Below are 17,864 nucleotides of genomic sequence, written 5' to 3'. Positions count from 1 at the left end.
TTAAATTTAAGTTAGATATTTCAGGATCTTGCTAGGCTAATTAATTTATCTAATTTTGAATATGTTTAAGAGCCAACATTAGCTCTGTATTGAGTCAGCTTCTAGGACTTATCCAACAATGAATAAGAAAAAAAAAGAAACAAAGCCATCTTTCCTGGAATTGGGCAATGATGTAAAATCAGACATTAGAGCAAACAGCTAGAATATAAGAAATAGAGGCCAAAGTATTTGATAGAGTACTGTGGAAACACAGAGTAAAGACAGTCAAATCCCATGAGTCAAACCAAGCTTTTCTACCTTTCAGAGTAGCCTGCTGTGGGTTAAAAATGCAGCAAAATTAGAAGTGTTTGGATAAGTAAAGCAAAATAAGGATACCTATCATCAACATATTTTCTCAACATGTAAGCAGTTAGAGGACATTCACCATAAAGTCCATGTTGATGGACAAAGATAAAATATTAGTTTATATTTGTTGCAGGTAATATCAAACTGCTTATAATTGTAATGTACACTAAATGTGGTTTTGTCACTTATAAATACATTGGTAATTAAAAGTACATTTGGATTCTGAGAGTATTTGTATTTCACAGGAAAGACTGCTGCTCAGTCAAAATTATATGTTAGTTGCTCAGTTGTGTCCGACTCTGTGTGACCCCGTGGACGGTAGCCCACCAGGCTCCTCTGTCCATGGAATTTTCCAGGCAAGAATACTGGAGTGGGTTACCATTTCCTTCTCCAGGAGATCTTCCCAACCCAGGGATTAAACCTGGATCTCCTACATTGCAAAGAGATTCTTTAACATCTGAGCCAAGAAGCCCAAAATGTATATGTTGATATTTATGATTGATAAATTCTGAATGTGATCCTAACTACAAAATGATTTTTAGGTGAGCTTAATTTATAAACACTCACCCCATGGTTAAATCTAGTTCTGTTTTAATGCTAAACATTTTAAAAGAAATGTAAGGAGTAAATGAAATAATAGAAATGGCTCTAATTACTACTTCTGTAAAGCCCACACAAAATTATGGTCTCACAAACTGGACTTTTTCTCCCGGTCACAAATAGTGAAGGTCCACTTCTATGTTTCTTGTCTATGTTGCGCTTCCATTGTTTGTTACTTGGCACATCTCTATGGGGGAAACGCCAGGGATTTCCTGGTAGCTATTTAACCATCTTTGGCAGAAGGAGATGTGCTCTATAGCCTCACAAGCCCTTGATTGATAGTAGCTTCTCTCAGAAATCACAACTCTACTGTTCACAGTAGTACTGTCTTTCCATGTGGTTTTAATTCACAGCCATGACATTAAAAGTGGAGTGTCTTTTTTTTTTAATAACTTGCTTTGGCTGAGTCCCTTCCCTGTTCACCTGAAACTACCACAGCACTGTTAATTGACTATATCTCAATACAAAATAAAAAGTTTTAAAAAATAAAAAAAACATTTCTTTTTAATAACCAGTTGAAGCAGAAAGAGTTTGGGCTCATGGCTTAAATTTAGGGAGGAAAATTCTGGCCATACAAGAAATGCAGAGGTTTTAAACTTGAGGTTAATCTAACTAGCACAAAATTATCTCAGACATGAGTACAGTTTATAATAGTTTCACATCTGATCTATAAACATGTCATATTATTTTATTCTGTCAGAAGAGTCTTATCTGCTCAGAAAATATCCAGAACAGGCATTTTTTAATTTTTCAACCCAAGGAACGCTAGACAAAATCAGAATTTCATAGACTTTTCTGATATTGATTGATATTTTGTTGTAAATTCTAAATGTTTATGCTTTTTGCATTTCATGAATTCTCAGTAAAAGCTAAGTATTTAATAAAACAAATGGTGACTACCATTATATGACTAAATAAAATAGCATGGATTTGCACATAAGAAAGTTTCAGAAAAGGGCATTCATTGAACAGCAAAAATTCAGAATTCCCAAAATTTTGAAGGCATTGAAAACACTAAAATTTTCCAATAGTGAGCAGTTAGCAAAATTTACAAAAGAGTACTTGAATACTGTTAAGTATATTTGTATATCAAAGACTCTTTGGTAGTTTAAATATGTAAAATGTATTGTGATTTAATCGATTTATTGCTGATGTTATCATTTTGGACATGTTTAAGAGATATTACAAAAATACATAAGTGACATTTTTTAATTTTATTTGAAAACCTAAAAATATACTTGGATGTGTGCACCTTATACATGTGGGTGTGGGTGTGTGTTTTATTTTCCCTTTTCTATGGGTTTTGTTTCTAGTTTGCCCATTTCTTAGTCTTCTCTATCTTTAACTAGAAATAAAAGTCTTAGATTGTGTCATAAATTATTCTGGGACATCGTATTTGGCCTTTAAAATCATTTTAAAGCTGTGATCATTATGATTTTCCTACCACTTGCTTATTACAAGTCTCTTACCATTTTTTTGTGTATACTGCAAAGATGAACATCACATTTGCTAAAATCACATTTATTGAAAATCTGTGTGCCCACAGAAGATAAAAACATTAGAAATGTATGTTATCAGTCTTTCTTATATTGATGCTACAAAACTTGGAATTGAGGGGAGCAATAATTATCAAAAGATATGTCACTTCTGTGTGGATGCAATTTTTCTTGCAAAAGTATTGCTCCAAAATAAAATTCTAAACTATGCAAAAATGTCATATAAAACCTCCTGTATTTCATATTTTATTCCTTTTATTCATTTCTAAAATGAAGATCAGCTATGTGTTTTATTTTTATGATGCTTCAGTTTATCAAGCATAATATAAATCCCAAATGTTTACTAGTCATATTAATATGGACTTTGCAAAGACAAAATATTTAGACGATATATTCCTACAAGGTCATCAGTCATTTTTATGCTACAGTGAAATAATCTTCTTGGTATGTTGCCTGGGAAGTGAACGTTCTTTTAAATCATCATAATTTAGATTTTTCTCCTCCCTCCCTTTGGAATGCATTTTATGTGAGTAACAAAAAATAGTAATGATTTGCGTTTTTGTTGAGCACGCATATCTTATATGTGACACAGAGAAAAAAGAATTCTAATGATTCATCATAATATATTCAGAGAGATATAAATGTCCACCTATTGACTCAGAGAAATCACTGCAAGAGTAAAGATTAGCTTAAAAAAGAAAAACCAGTAAAGAAATCTGATCTGTAATGGAACAAATCACTCAGTATTATCAGTGGGAAGGAAAGGGAAAAGAAGTATTTATTGAGCACTTGTGTGACAGATTCATGATCATCAAAATTATGAAGCCTGTTACGGAGGAAAGACATCCCTGGTGGCTCAGATGGTAAAGTGACCTGGGTTCCATCCCTGGGTCAAGAAGATCCTCTGGAGAAAGAAATGGCAACCCACTCCAGTACTCTTGTCTGGAAAATCCTATGGACGGAGGAGCCTAGAGAGCTACAGTCCATGGGATCGCAATGAGTCGGACACAACTGAGCGACTTCACTCTCACTTTTTCACTTTCATAGAGGAAATAAGAAATTAAAATGAATCACTAAAATGACAAAAGTCCTATAACTGTAGAAATTATACTTTAAGAACCTTATTAATGTAAAAAAATGATAAACACATAAGATCATAGGGTTGGAGAAAGGGAAGTAAATATATCAATACACTGGTTTTCTGTTCTTTCATAGCAGGAAGTTAATACTGGAAATATTAAAAATGTTATAAATATTAGACATTTGGGGAACATGGATAAAAGACAAGCTACAATAACTCCAGTTTTTTATGTATTTCAAAACTCTCCTGCTGATAGAGATGCAGACATAGAGAAGAGACTTGTGGACACAGTGTGGGAAGGAGAGGGTGGGACAAATTGAGAGAGTAGTATTGAAAAATAACATTACAATGTGTAAAGCTGACACTAGTGGGAAGTTGTTGTACAACACAGAGAGCTCAATCCAGTGCTCTGTGACAAGCTAGAAGGGTGGGATGGGGTGGGGAGAGGAAAGGAGCTTCAAGAAGCAGAATGCTAAGTCTAATTTACATTGTTGTATGGCAGAAACCATTATAATTTCATAAACACTTTTCAAATAAAAAAGAAAAAACCCTCTCCCTCCATTGGCTTCAGAGGAATTATTTGTAAGGAATTATTAAATTAGAGATACCAAGGGAACATTTCATGCAAAGATGGGTTCAATAAAGGACGGAAATGGTATAGATCTAACAGAAGCAGAAGATATTAAGAAGAGGTGGCAAGAATACACGGAAGAACTGTATAAAAAAGATCTTCAGGACCCAGATAATCACGATGGTGTGATCACTCACCTAGAACCAGACATCCTGGAATGCGAAGTCAAGTGGGCCTTAGCAAGCGTCACTACGAACAAAGCTTGTAGAGGTGATGGAATTCCAGTTGAGCTATTTCAAATCCTGAAAGATGATGCTGTGAAAGTGCTGCACTCAATATGCCAACACATTTGGAAAATTCAGCCATGGCCAGAGGACTGGAAAAGGTCACTTTTTATTCCAATCCCAAAAAAAGGTAATGCCAAAGAATGCTCAAACTACCGCACAGTTGCACTCATCTCACACACTAGTAAAGTAATTCTCAAAATCCTCCAAGCCAGGCTTCAGCAATACGTGAACCATGAACTTCCAGTAGTTCAAGCTGGTTTTAGAAAAGGCAGAGGAAACAGAGATCAAATTGCCAACATCTGCTGGATCCTAAAAAAAGCAAGAGAGTTCCAGAAAAACATCTATTTCTGCTTTATTGACTATGCCAAAGCCTTTGACTGTGTGGATCACAAGAAACTGTGGAAAATTCTGAAAGAGATGGGAATACCAGACCACCTGACCTCTCTCTTGAGAAACCGGTATGTAGGTCAAGAAGCAACAGTTAGAACTGGACATGGAACAGGCTGGTTCCAAATAGGAAAAGGTGTATGTCAAGGCTGTATATTGTCACCCTGCTCATTTAACTTCTATGCAGAGTACATCATGAGAAACTCTGAGTTGGAAGAAGCACAAGCTGGAATCAAGATTGCCGGTAGAAATATTAATAACCTCAGATATGCACATGACACCACCCTTATGGCAGAAAGTGAAGAGGAACTAAAAAGTCTCTTGATGAAAGTGAAAGAGGAGAGTAAAAAAGTTGGCTTAAAGCTCTACATTCAGAAAATGAAGATCATGGTATCTGGTCCCATCACTTCATGGGAAATAGAAGGGGAAATAGTGTCAGACTTTATTTTTTTGGGCTCCCAAATCACTGCAGATGGTGACTGCAGCCATGAAATTAAAAGATGCTTACTCCTTGGAAGGAAAGTTATGACCAACCTAGATAGCATATTCAAAAGCAGAGACATTACTTTGCCAACAAATGTCCATCTAGTCAAGGCTCTGGTTTTTCCAGTAGTCATGTATGGATGTGAGAGTTGGACTGTGAGGAAAGCTGAGTGCCGAAGAACTGATGCTTTTGAACTGTGATGTTGGAGAAGACTCTTGAGAGTCCCTTGGACTGCAAGGAGATCCAACCAGTCCATTCTAAATGAAATCAGTCCTGGGTGTTCTTTGGAAGGACTGATGCTAAAGCTGAAACTCCAGTACTTTGGCCACCTCGTGCAAAGAGTTTACTCATTGGAAAAGACTCTGATGCTGGGAGGAATTGATGTCAGGAGGAGAAGGGGACGACAAAGGATAAAATGGCTGGATGGCATCACCGACTCAATGGACATGAGTTTGAGTGAACTCCGGGAGTTGGTGATGGACAGGGAGGCCTGGTGTGCTGTGATTCATGGGGTCACAAATAGTCAGACATGACTGAGCAACTGAATTGAATTGAACTGATTGCCTCGAAAAAAATTTGACCTTAAGTTCTGCAATATCTTCCTCTTTTATTTCAGATTTATTATATCCTTTTATAATCATGCAAATTTTACATATTAAAATATATTATTAATATATATCATTAAATACTGGCAAATATTTTATGACTACTATTTGTCCATTGATAGAAATATTTGGACTGACGTTGAACAATTGTTAATAGTTCCTGTTTATGATCCTTATTTTACCTTCTTCATGTTTTTGACTATCAATTGTATTATCATTATTTGTATTAACTTATTGATAATCTTATTGCATATCATACTGAAAAACAGTAAAAGGTTAGATAAGTTGTAATTAAATTTAAGTTAGTTAGCTCTTACTGGGCTCAAACTCCTAAAATTTCAAGCAAATTCAATCTCTCGTTTATCATAAAGGACTTCCCTGGTGGCTCAGATGGTAAATCTTCTGTCTACAATGCGGGAGACCCGGGTTCGAGCCCTGGGTTGGGAAGATCCCCTGGAGAAGGAAATGGCAATCCACTCCAGCACTATTGCCTGGAAAATCCCATTGACAGAGGAGCCTGGTAGGCTACAGTCTATGGGGTCGCAAAGAGTCGGACACGACTGAGTGACTTCATTCATTCATTCATCGTAAAGGTTTCTGCAGGTGGAGGGAGAAATAAAATAGTTTGCAATTATAATCATTCTAATAAAGACAAAATACAAATTAATAAACCAGGGGAATTACCAAATGTACAGGAAACAACTTTAAATAACAAATATAATTGTAAGATCTAGAAAATTACTTTGATGCAAGTAATTTTCTCCTTTTTCTTCAAAAAGTGTAAATACCAGGAACATTTTTTAAGAAAATTCATTTTTCTTCCTTTTACTTTTTTTTTTTTTTTGGTGTCAGAAAAAAAATCTAATGTTTCTAAAGTACTTTTATGCTTTCATTGTGGCAATAAAAAGGTAATATTCAGGAAACATACTCTTTTTTTATTCTCACCTATTTAACCACCAAAATTTCATTGACCTCAGAGTTTGATATATGTTTTCTTCCATGGTTAAACTCTTGGGAGCAAAATATAACATGTAATATTAGAATGATGTTTTTTGTATGTTTTCAATATGCCTAGCTAGATATAATGATGCAATCTCCGCAAATTCTTCAGAAGCTGCTTCCAATGCCTTAGTAGAAGAAAGGATTGCTATGAATAGTCAACTGAATGTATAAAAGGACTTTGAACTTTGGGAGAGGAGTTTTTTGTTGAGCTCCTCTCTGCCGCTTCAACTTGATGTCATTCTGTGCATTTTTCAGACCATTAGAAATTTTCAGTATATTGTGCTGAAAGTAAATTTCAAAAGCCTCTAATGGAGATCACAGGAGACGATCCTTGGAAGTGTAGTCTACGCATCATAGGAGTCTAGGAAAATCATTAAAAACTACTGATAGCTAGATGAGAAAACATTCCAGCCCCTACAACAAACTTAAAGAAGTGTAGGAAGAAGTATAAAACTAAACAGACACTAAAGATCTTTTTCCTAAAAACGTGAAAAAAAAAATTTAAATACAGTAGGATATAATCAGAAAATCTAAGCAAAGAAAGAGAATTTTTAGAGCTATAGTAAAGTGTACTATATTTATATTCAACAAATGTGTGAAACACTTTCTACCTACATTACTTAGTTTAATACATTTTTTTGTGCTGCCAAATTGAGGAAACTTCAACTGAAGAGTACTGACTGAAAGGATGACATCTTCAGAGTAGATTAACAAAGGATTATCCAGGGACAACTTGGAAATTAGATTCTGGCTGCATATTTCTCCATGGGAGCTAGAGGGACAGCAGAACATTTACGCACCTCTCTGTTCATCCTCTTAACCGTGTCCTCACACCCCTACTGTCTGCTTTTTCTGAGACACAATTGCTCTCCTCTGTTCTGCTTTCTGTTTTTAAATATTTAATTAGAATTTATTATTATCTTGGGTTTTGTTTTGTTTTTTTTGGTCCCAATAGTGCTTGATCTTTAAACCTTTGGCATCCAGAAGGACTGGTTAGGCGACTTCTATAAAAGTGATACCTAGAAAGTTGTGGCATGGAAAGGATAGTATGCATTGTTGAACAAGTAGCCAAAGGTGTGATCAACTAGTGGACAATAGGACCAGAAAATGAATAGAAAGGTGATAAATATCTGTGCTCCACCCTAAGCCTCATGCTGTAGGTACATTTTTTGAATGAGTAAGATTTAAAATGATCACAAGAATTCAACACCTGTTCTACCCCCTCTGTATTCTACCCCTCTATAGAATAGCGAGTATCTTTTTCCTAATTTGTAAAATGAGTGTAAGGCATCAAAGGGACTAAGTTTTCTATCAAGGTTTTCAGTTCTATGCACTTTGATGACTGAATATTATCTATCCTTGGTTTATTTTGACTAAAAACATTGTAAGCTCTTTGAAGACAAATATGATGTATTATGCATTTTGTTTTCATCACAGTGCTTTTAGTATAAGGAACAATGTGATGGATTCCCAAAAATAATTCTAAAATGGTCATTTAGCTAAATTATCAAACTTGAAAGATCCACGCAGAGAAAGCAAAACTTTGAATGTTATTTTTGTGTTCAGTTTTATTTTAAAAATTCCTCTATAGTAATCTGGAAAAAAAAGGGAAAAAAATGCTGCACTTGATCAAGAATGGAAGGAAATCAATTTAAATGAGATTAAAAATAAGGACTGAATTTTGTATGTGTTGGTAGTGACCAACAGCTTCTGATAATGAAGATATTAATTGAATCATATGTACATTTTACTATACACATTAAACTGAGAAAATCATCAAATTAAATGTTAAGAATTCTTAATAAAACTATCAGTACAATTAAATATACTCTTATACTTTCTGCAACTTAAAATAGGGATCACAAAGTAATTACATATTTTAACTAAATTGGAATGCAAAAAAAGGGGGGGGAGGAAATAGAATTTATCATCAAAAATCAACTGGCAAGAGTTAAATGAACACCAACAGCTATCTCATACTGGGGAGTAATAAACAAGGCTGGATAAAGAATGAATCATGTCAGGTTAATCTAATTTCCTTATATCTCAAAGTGACTTAGGAGATCAAGGAGGAGCAATAGATTAAATATATCCTGATGTTAACAAGGTTTTCAGTGCTGTTCCATTAAACACCATCAATCATTACCAAACAAGGAAAAATGTGGCGGAGTCTCTCATTTATTAGGAAGGTTGGCAGAAATTTGGAAAATCTTTGACATAATGTCAATAACAGGGTTAGGAGATGTCTACCCTATTCTACAGTTGTCTAACATGAAGCAGCTGTTATTTATATAAATCAGGTGTTTTCAATAGATCATATTTTTTAATATTAATAACAGACACTGATTTTTTTTAGTATAGGCTTACAAATATAAGAAAAATGAAGAATTTTGCTATAACTTCCTCAGCTATTAAAATAGAAATATTGATAGGGATTAGTCAAACTGCTGCTGTAACAAATAAACCATGTAGAATGCTTATCACAGTGCTGGGCATATATTACTTCACTCAAAAATTGTTCCTTCTACAATTAATTTTATTTCCATCAGTGTATTAGATGAAGGTTTTGATATGTAATTTTGTTTCTAGATATAGCATAGCATATGCAGACTCAGTCACACAATCATGTCCAATGACTTGTGACCCCTTGGACTCTAGCCACCTGGGCTCCTCTGTCCATGGAATTTTCCAAGCAAGAATAATCCCTTCCCAACCCAGGGACTGAACCCACGCTTCTTATGTCTCTTGCAGCATGGCATACTTAACACACATTATTCATTGACCATCTGATGTGAGATGGTTTGATTTTTTATGGTCTGGCAAACTCAGAGAGTAGGAAAAACTCAGTACAAATACATTACGAATAAGAGCTCTGATTAAATGTATAAATTTACAATAAATTATTTTTGGCAACTCTTTCTGTGCCTGCCTGTTTGTCTATCCACACCTACTCTTTTTCCTGCTAATAAACACTTTTCTTATTTCACAACTTTCTGTCTCTATGTGGAAATGCATTTCTACAAAGCTGATGGACCAGGACCTTGTCACTGGCCACTGGTAGTCAAGTGGTTAGGATTCAGTGCTCTCACTGCCACAGCCTGACTTAAATCTCTGGCTGGGAACTGAAATCCTGCTTTAAGCCTCTGAGGCCACCCAAGATCAAATACAGTGCCAAAATGCATAAATTCAAGATTGGTTCAAGATGCGAGAGTAGAAGGACATGCGCTCATCTCTTCTTGTGACAGCACCAAAATCACAAGAAACTGCTGAACAGCAACTGACAGGAAGACACTCAGTCACTCAGTCAGTTCAGTCGCTCAGTCGTGTCCGACTCCTTGCGACCCCATGAATCGCAGCACGCCAGGCCTGCCTGTCCATCATCATCTCCCGGAGTTCACTCAGACTCATGTCCATAGAGTCGGTGATGCCATCCAGCCATCTCATCCGCTGTCGTCCCCTTCTCCTCCTGCCCCCAATCCCTCCCAGCATCAGAGTCTTTTCCAATGAGTCACCTCTTCACATGAGGTGGCCAAAGACAGGAAGACACTAGAACTACCTAAAAAGATACTCTGCATCCGAAAACAAAGAAGAAGCCACAGTGAGATGGTAGAAGGGGTACAATAATGATAAAATTCAATCCCATAACCACCAAGTGGGGAACATGAAAACTGGAGAACCACAAAATTTTCCCACTAAAGTGAAAGTTCTTAGCCCCATATCAGGCTTCCCGTCCTGGGGATATGAAAAAGGGGGTAAGAATCCCCAGAGAATCTAATTTCAAAAGCCAGGAGAATGTGATTACGGGACTTCCAGAAAAGAGACTCCACACTTGGACACACAAAACGTCTGTGTGCACCAGGACCAAAGGGAAAAGAGCAGTGACCCCATAGAAAACAGAGTAAAACATACTTTTTAGTCTTAGAGGGTCTTCTACAGAGGAAAGGGGTGGCTGTGGCTCATGCAGGAAGAAGGGCACTGGCAGCAGCAGTTCTGAGTAGTACTCCCTGGTATGAGCCCTCATGAAGCCTACCTTTAGTCCCACCATAAGGCCTGTACACTCCATGACAGGTCAGTTCAGTCCAGTCGCTCAGTCGTGTCTGACTCTTTGTAACCCCATGAATCGCAGCACACCAGGCCTCCCTGGCCATCACCAACTCCCAGACATTACTCAAACTGATGTCCATCAGGTCGGTGATGCCATCCAGCCATCTAATCCTCTATCGCCCCCTACTCCTCCTGCCCCCAATCCCTTGCAGCATCAGGATCTTTTCCAATGAGCCAACTCTTCACATGAAGTGGCCAAAGTATTGGAGTTTCAGCTTTAGCATCAGTCCTTCCAAAGAACACCCAGAACTGATCTCCTTTAGAATGGACTGGTTGGATCTCCTTGCAGTCCAAGGGACTCTCAAGAGTCTTCTCCAACACCACAGTTCAAAAGCATCAATTATTTGGCACACAGCGTGCTTCATAGTCCAACTCCCACATCCATACATGACCACTAGAAAAACCATAGATTTGACTAGATGGAACTTTGTTGAGAAAGTAATGTCTCTGTTTTTGAATATGCTATCTAGGTTGGTCATAACTTTTCTTCCAAGGAGTAAGCATCTTTAATTTCATGGCTGCAATCACCATCTGCAGTGATTTGGGGGCCCAAGAAAAGAAAGTCTGACACTGTTTCCACTTTTTCCCCATCTATTTCCCATGAGGTGATGGGACCATATGCCATGATCTTCGTTTTCTGAATGTTGAGCTTTAAGCCAACTTTTTCACTCTCCTCTTTCACTTTCATCAAGAGGCTTTTTAGTTCCTCTTCACTTTCTGCCATAAGGGTGGTGTCATCCGCATATCTGAGGTTATTGATATTTCTCCCGGCAATTTTGATTCCAGCTTGTGCTTCTCCCAGCCCAGCATTTCTCATGACGTACTCTGCATAGAAGTTAAATAAGCAGGGTGACAATATACAGCCTTGACGTACACTTTTTCCTATTTGGAACCAGCCTGTTCCATGTCCAGTTCTAACTGTTGCTTCCTGACCTGCATATAGGTTTCTCAAGAGGCAGGTCAGGTGGTCTGGTATTCCCATCTCTTTCAGGATTTTCCACAGTTTATTGTGATCCACACAGTCAAAGGCTTTGGCATAGTCAATAAAGCAGAAGTAGATGTTTTTATGGAACTCTCTTGCTTTTTTTAGGATCCAGCAGATGTTGGCAATTTGATCTCTGGTTCTTCTGCCTTTTCTAAAATCAGCTTGAACATCTGGAAGTTCACGGTTCACGTATTGCTGAAGCCTGGCTTGCAGAATTTTGAGCATTACTTTACTAGCATGTGAGATGAGTGCAATTGTGCAGTAGTTTGAACATTCTTTGGCATTGCCTTTCTTTGGGACTGGAATGAAAACTGACCTTTTCCAGTCCTGTAGCCACTGCTGAGTTTTCCAAATGTGCTGGCATATTGAGTGCAGCACTTTCACAGCATCATCTTTCAGGATTTGAAATAGCTCAATTGGAATTCCATCACCTCCACTAGCTTTGTTGGTAGTGATGCTTTCTAAGGCCCACTTGACTTCACATTCCAGGATGTCTGGCTCTAGGTCAGTGATCACACCATCATGATTATCTGGGTCATGAAGATATTTTTTGTACAGTTCTTCTGTGTATTCTTGCCACCTCTTCTTAATATCTTCTGCTTCTGCTAGGTCCATACCATTTCTGTCCTTTATTGAGCCCATCATTGCATGAAATGTTCCCTTGGTATCTCTAATTTTCTTGAAGAGATCTCTGAAGTGAAGTCACTCAGTCGTGTCTGATTCTTTGCGACCCCATGGACTGTAGTCTAACAGGCTCCTCTATTCATGGGATTTCCTGGCAAGAACACTGGAGTGGGTTGCCATTTCCTTCTCCAGGAGATCTTTCCAACCCAGGGATCGAACCCAGGTCTCCCATGTTGTAGGCAGACCTTTTACCATCTGAGCCACCAGGGAAGTCCGCTTTCCCATTCTGTTGTTTTCCTCTATTTGTTTGCATTGATCGCTGAGGAAGGCTTTCTTATCTCTCCTTGCTATTCTTTGGAACTCTGCATTCAGATGCTTATATCTTTTCTTTTCTCATTTTTTTTGTTTCTCTTCTCTTCACAGCTATTTGTAAGGCCTCCTCAGACAGCCATTTTGCTTTTTTGCCTTTCTTTTCCATGGGGATGGTCTTGATCCCTGTCTCCTGTACAATGTCATGAACCTCCATCCATAGTTCATCAGGTACTCTATCTATTAGATCTAGTCCCTTAAATCTATTTCTCACTTACACTATATAATCATAAGGGATTTGATTTAGGTCATACCTGAATGGTCTAGTGGTTTTCCCCACTTTCTTCAATTTCAGTCTGAATTTGGCAATAAGGAGTTCATGATGTGAGCCACAGTCAGCTCCCGGTTTTGTTTTTGCTGACTATATAGAGCTTCTCCATCTTTGACTGCAAAGAATAGAATCAATCTGATTTCGGTGTTGACCATCTGGTGATGTCTATGTGTAGAGTCTTCTCTTGTGTTGTTGGGAGAGGGTGTTTGCTATCACCAGTGCATTTTCTTGGCAAGATTCTGTTAGCCTTTGCCATGCTTCATTCTGTACTCCAAAGCCAAATTTGCCTGTTACTCCAGGTGTTTCTTGACTTTCTACTTTTGCATTCCAGTCCCCTATAATGAAAAGGAAATCTTTTGGGGATGTTAGTTCTAAAAGGTTTTGTAGGTCTTCATAGAACCATTCAACTTCAGCTTCTTCAGCATTACTGGTTGGGGCATAGGCTTGGATTACCGTAATATTGAGTGGTTTGCCTTGGAAACAAACAGAGATCATTCTGTCGTTTTTGAGATTGCATCCAAGTACTGCATTTTGGACTCTTTTGTTGACCATGATGGCTACTCCATTTCTCCTAAGGGATTCCTGCCCACAGTAGTAGATATAACGGTCATCTGAGTTAAATTCACCCATTCTAGTCCATTTTAGTTTGCTGATTCCTAGAATGTTGACGTTCACTCTTGCCATCTCCTGTTTGACCACTTCCAATTTGCCTTGATTCATGGACCTGACATTCCAGGTTCCTATGCAATATTGCTCTTTACAACATCGGACCTTGCTTCTATCACCAATCACATCCACAACTGGGTATTGTTTTTGCTTTGGCTCCATCCCTTCATTCTTTCTGGAGTTATTTCTCCACTGATCTTCAGTAGCACATTGGGCACCTCCTTCTAAGGAGCAGCAGAAGAGAAAAAGAAGAAAAAAGACTTACAAAAACAAACCCAAAACAATTATGAAAATAGCAAATAGATACATAATTACCTTAAATATAAATAGATTAAATGCACTAAGCAAAAGACATAGACTGCCTGAATGGTTACAAAAATAAGACCCATATGTATGCTGTCTACAAAAGAGAGACCTCAGATCTAGGGAAACATACAAAATGAAAGTAAGGGGATGGAAGAAACTATTCCATGTCAATGGAAATCAGAAGAGCAGCAATATTACTGATGGAGCAGTAATATTCATATCAGAAAAAAAAGACTTTAAATGAAGGCTATTGTAAGAGAAAAAAAGGAAATTATGTAATGATCAAGAGATTAAGAAGAAAATATAACAATTATAAATATATGTGCACTGAACATAAGAACACCTAAATACATAAAGAAAATGCTAGAGCCATACAAGGAAACATCAACAGTAACAATAAAATAATGGAGGTACTTTAATATCTCAATTTCATCAATAGACAGATCATCAAAAGAGAAAATCAACAAGAAAACTCAGGACTTAAATGCATACATTAGACCAGATGGATTTTATTGATATTTATAGAGCATTCCACCTAAAAGCAGCAGAGTGCACATTCTTCTCAAGTGCACATGAAACAGTATCCAGGATTTATCACATATTAGACCACAAGGCAAGCCTTGGTAAATTTAGGAAAATGGAAATAATATCAAGCAACTTATCCAGTCACACCACTATGAGATTAGAAACAGATTACAAAAAAAACTATTAAAAAGAAAAACACAAATACCTGGAGGCTAAGCCATATTCTACTAAACAACAAATGGACCACTAAAGAAATCAAAGAGGGTATCAAAAACAACCTAGACACAAGGAAAATGAAAACACAAGGTTCAAAATCTATGGGATGCAGCAAAATAAGTTCCTTGAAGAAAGTTTATAGCAATACAATATTACTTCAGGAAACAATAAAATCTCAAATAAAAAACAAACTAACATATATCTAAAGCAAAAGAATAACAAGAAAACCTAAAGTTGCCATAAGGAAAGAAAGCATGATATAAGAGGAGATATAAATGAAATACAGGAAAGAAAGCAATAGCAAAGATCAATAAATTAAAAACTAGTTCTTCAAAAGATTTAAAAATTGATCAATTTCAGCCAGACTCATCAAGAAAAAAGAGAGATAACTCAAATCAATGCAATCAAATTATAGGGGTCCCAAAAGAAAAAGAGAAAAAGAAAGAGTATGAAAAAAGGAAAGATGAATGCAGAGTTCCAAAAAACAAGGAGAGATAAGAAAGCCTTCCTAAGAGATCAATGCAAAGAAATAGAGGAAAACAATAGAATGGGAAAGACTAGAGATCTCTTCAAGAAAATTAGAGATACCAAGGGAACATTTCATGCAAAGATGGGTACAATAAAGGACAGAAATGGCATGGACCTAACAGAAGCAGAAGATATTAAGAAGAGGGGACAGGAATACACAGAACTACACAAAAAAGATATTAATGACTCAGATTTTAACCAAGATGGTGTGATCACTCACCTAGAGCCAGACATCCTGGAGTGTGAAGTCAAGAGGGCCTTAGGGAGCATCACTACAAACAAAGCTAGTGGAGGTGATGAAATTCCAGCTGAGCTATTTCAATTCCTAAAAGATGATGCTGTGAAAGCGCTGCACTCAATATGCCAGCAAATTTGGAATACTCAACAGTGGCCACAGGGCAAGAAAAGGTGAATTTTCATTCCAGTCCCAAGGAAAGGCAATGCCAAAGAATATTCAAACTACTGCACAATTGCATTCATTTCACATGCTAGCAAGTTCATGCTCAAAATCCTTCAAGCTAGGCTTCAATAGGATGTAAACCAAGAACTTCAAGATGTTCAGGCTGATTTTAGGAAAAGGCAGAGGAACCAGAGATCAAATTGCCAACATCCTTTGGATCATAGAAAAAGCAAAAGAATTTCAGAAAAAAAAATCAACTTCTGTTTCATTGACTATGCTAAAGCCTTTGACTGTGTGGATCACAACAAACTGTGGAAAATTCTTCAAGAAATGTTAATACCAGACCGCCTTACTTGGCTCCTGAGAAACCTGTATGCAGGACAAGAAGCAACAGTTAGAACCGAACATGAAACAATGGACTGGTTCCAAGTTGGGAACAGAGTACTTCAAGGCTGTATATTGTCACCCTGCTTATTTAACTTCTATTCAGAGTACATCATTTGAAATGCTGGACTGGATGAAGCACAAGCTGGAATCAAGATTGCAGGGAGAAATACCAATAACTTCAGATATACAGATGGTACCACTATAATGGCAGGAAGCAAAGAGAAACTAAAGCTATTCTTTTTTTTTTTTACAGTCCAAGTCTTTATTTTTACACCCATCAGGCCATGAATTCATAGGGAATGGGCTCCAACAGTTTGGGTTCCTTTCCATTGGTCCTCACAAAGTGTGCTTCTCTGGGTGGAGCAGGCTGGCACTTCAGCTGAACCCCAGTCCCTTTCTCTTTGGCTTCCTTCTTTTTCTGATCATTTTCCTTCACACGTTTCAGGAAGCTATCTCGGCTCTTAGAGTGCTTAATATGCTCGATACGCACATTAATTCTCTTGGCAAGAATCTGCCCTTAACTTGTTTGTTTATAGTGATGCCAACAGCATGCTGGGTAACTTTGTAGACTCTCCCAGTTTTGCCATGGTAACATTTGTGGGGCATTCCTTTTTGAACAGTACCCATTCCCTTGATATCTACAATATCACCATTCCTGTAGATTCACATGTATGTGGCCAAAGGAACAACTCCATGTTTTATGAAAGACCTGGAGAACATGTAGTGGGTGCCCCACCTCTTTCCCTTTGTGTTGGTCATCTTGGCGAATCACTGGAAGATGGCGGTTCTGTAAAGCTACTCTTTTTTTTTTGTTTGTTTTGTTGTTTTATTTTTATTTTTTTTAAAGTGTTATTTTATTTTATTTTTTTTTCCAAAGCTACTCTTGATAAGGGTGAAAGAGGAGAGTGAAAAAGCTGGCTTAAAACTCAACATTCAGAAAACAAAGATCATGGCATCCGATTCCATTACTTCATGGCAAATAGATGGGGAAAAAGTGGAAGCTTTTTATTTTCTTTTCTTGGGCTCCAAACTCACTACAATGACTGCAACCATGAAATTAAAAGACACTGGTTCTTTGGAAGAAAAGATATGACAAACCTAGACAGTATATTAAAAAACAGAGACATCACTTTGTCAACAAAGGTCCATCTAGTCAAAGCTATGGTTTTTACAGTAGTCATATACAGATGTGACAGTTGAACCATAAAGAAGGCTGAGTGCCTAAGAACTGTTGCTTTCAAACTGTGTTGCTGGAGAAGATTCTTGAGAATCCCTTGGACAGCAAGGAGATCAAACCAGTCAATCCTAAAGGAAATCAGCCCTGAATACTCATTGTAAAGACTTATCCCGAAGATGAAGCTCCAGTAATGTGGCCACCTGATGTGAAGATCCGACTCATTGGATAAGATCTTGATGTTGGGAAAGATTGAGGGCAGGAGAAGAAGGAGGGAAACAGAGGATGAGATGGTTGGATGGCATCACTGACTCAATAGATATGACTTTTAATAAACCCTGGAAGATAGTGAAAGACAGGGAAGCCTGACATGCTGTAGTCCCTGTGGTTGCAAAGAGTCAGACACAACTTAATGACAGAAGACAAATGCATATATATGGACTCTAGTGAC

General features: G+C 37.4%; 1 pseudogene; it reads right to left on the bottom strand.

Moving 5' to 3' along the window:
- Positions 1-16,516: 16,516 nt before the first annotated feature.
- LOC138096265 (large ribosomal subunit protein eL21-like) lies at positions 16,517-16,998 on the bottom strand (annotated as a pseudogene).
- Between the last annotated feature and the right edge of the window lie 866 nt (positions 16,999-17,864).

The sequence above is a fragment of the Capricornis sumatraensis genome, chromosome 1, assembly GCF_032405125.1.
Source record: "Capricornis sumatraensis isolate serow.1 chromosome 1, serow.2, whole genome shotgun sequence".
NCBI lineage: Eukaryota > Metazoa > Chordata > Mammalia > Artiodactyla > Bovidae > Capricornis > Capricornis sumatraensis.
This window is presented reverse-complemented; position numbering and strand designations above follow the sequence as displayed.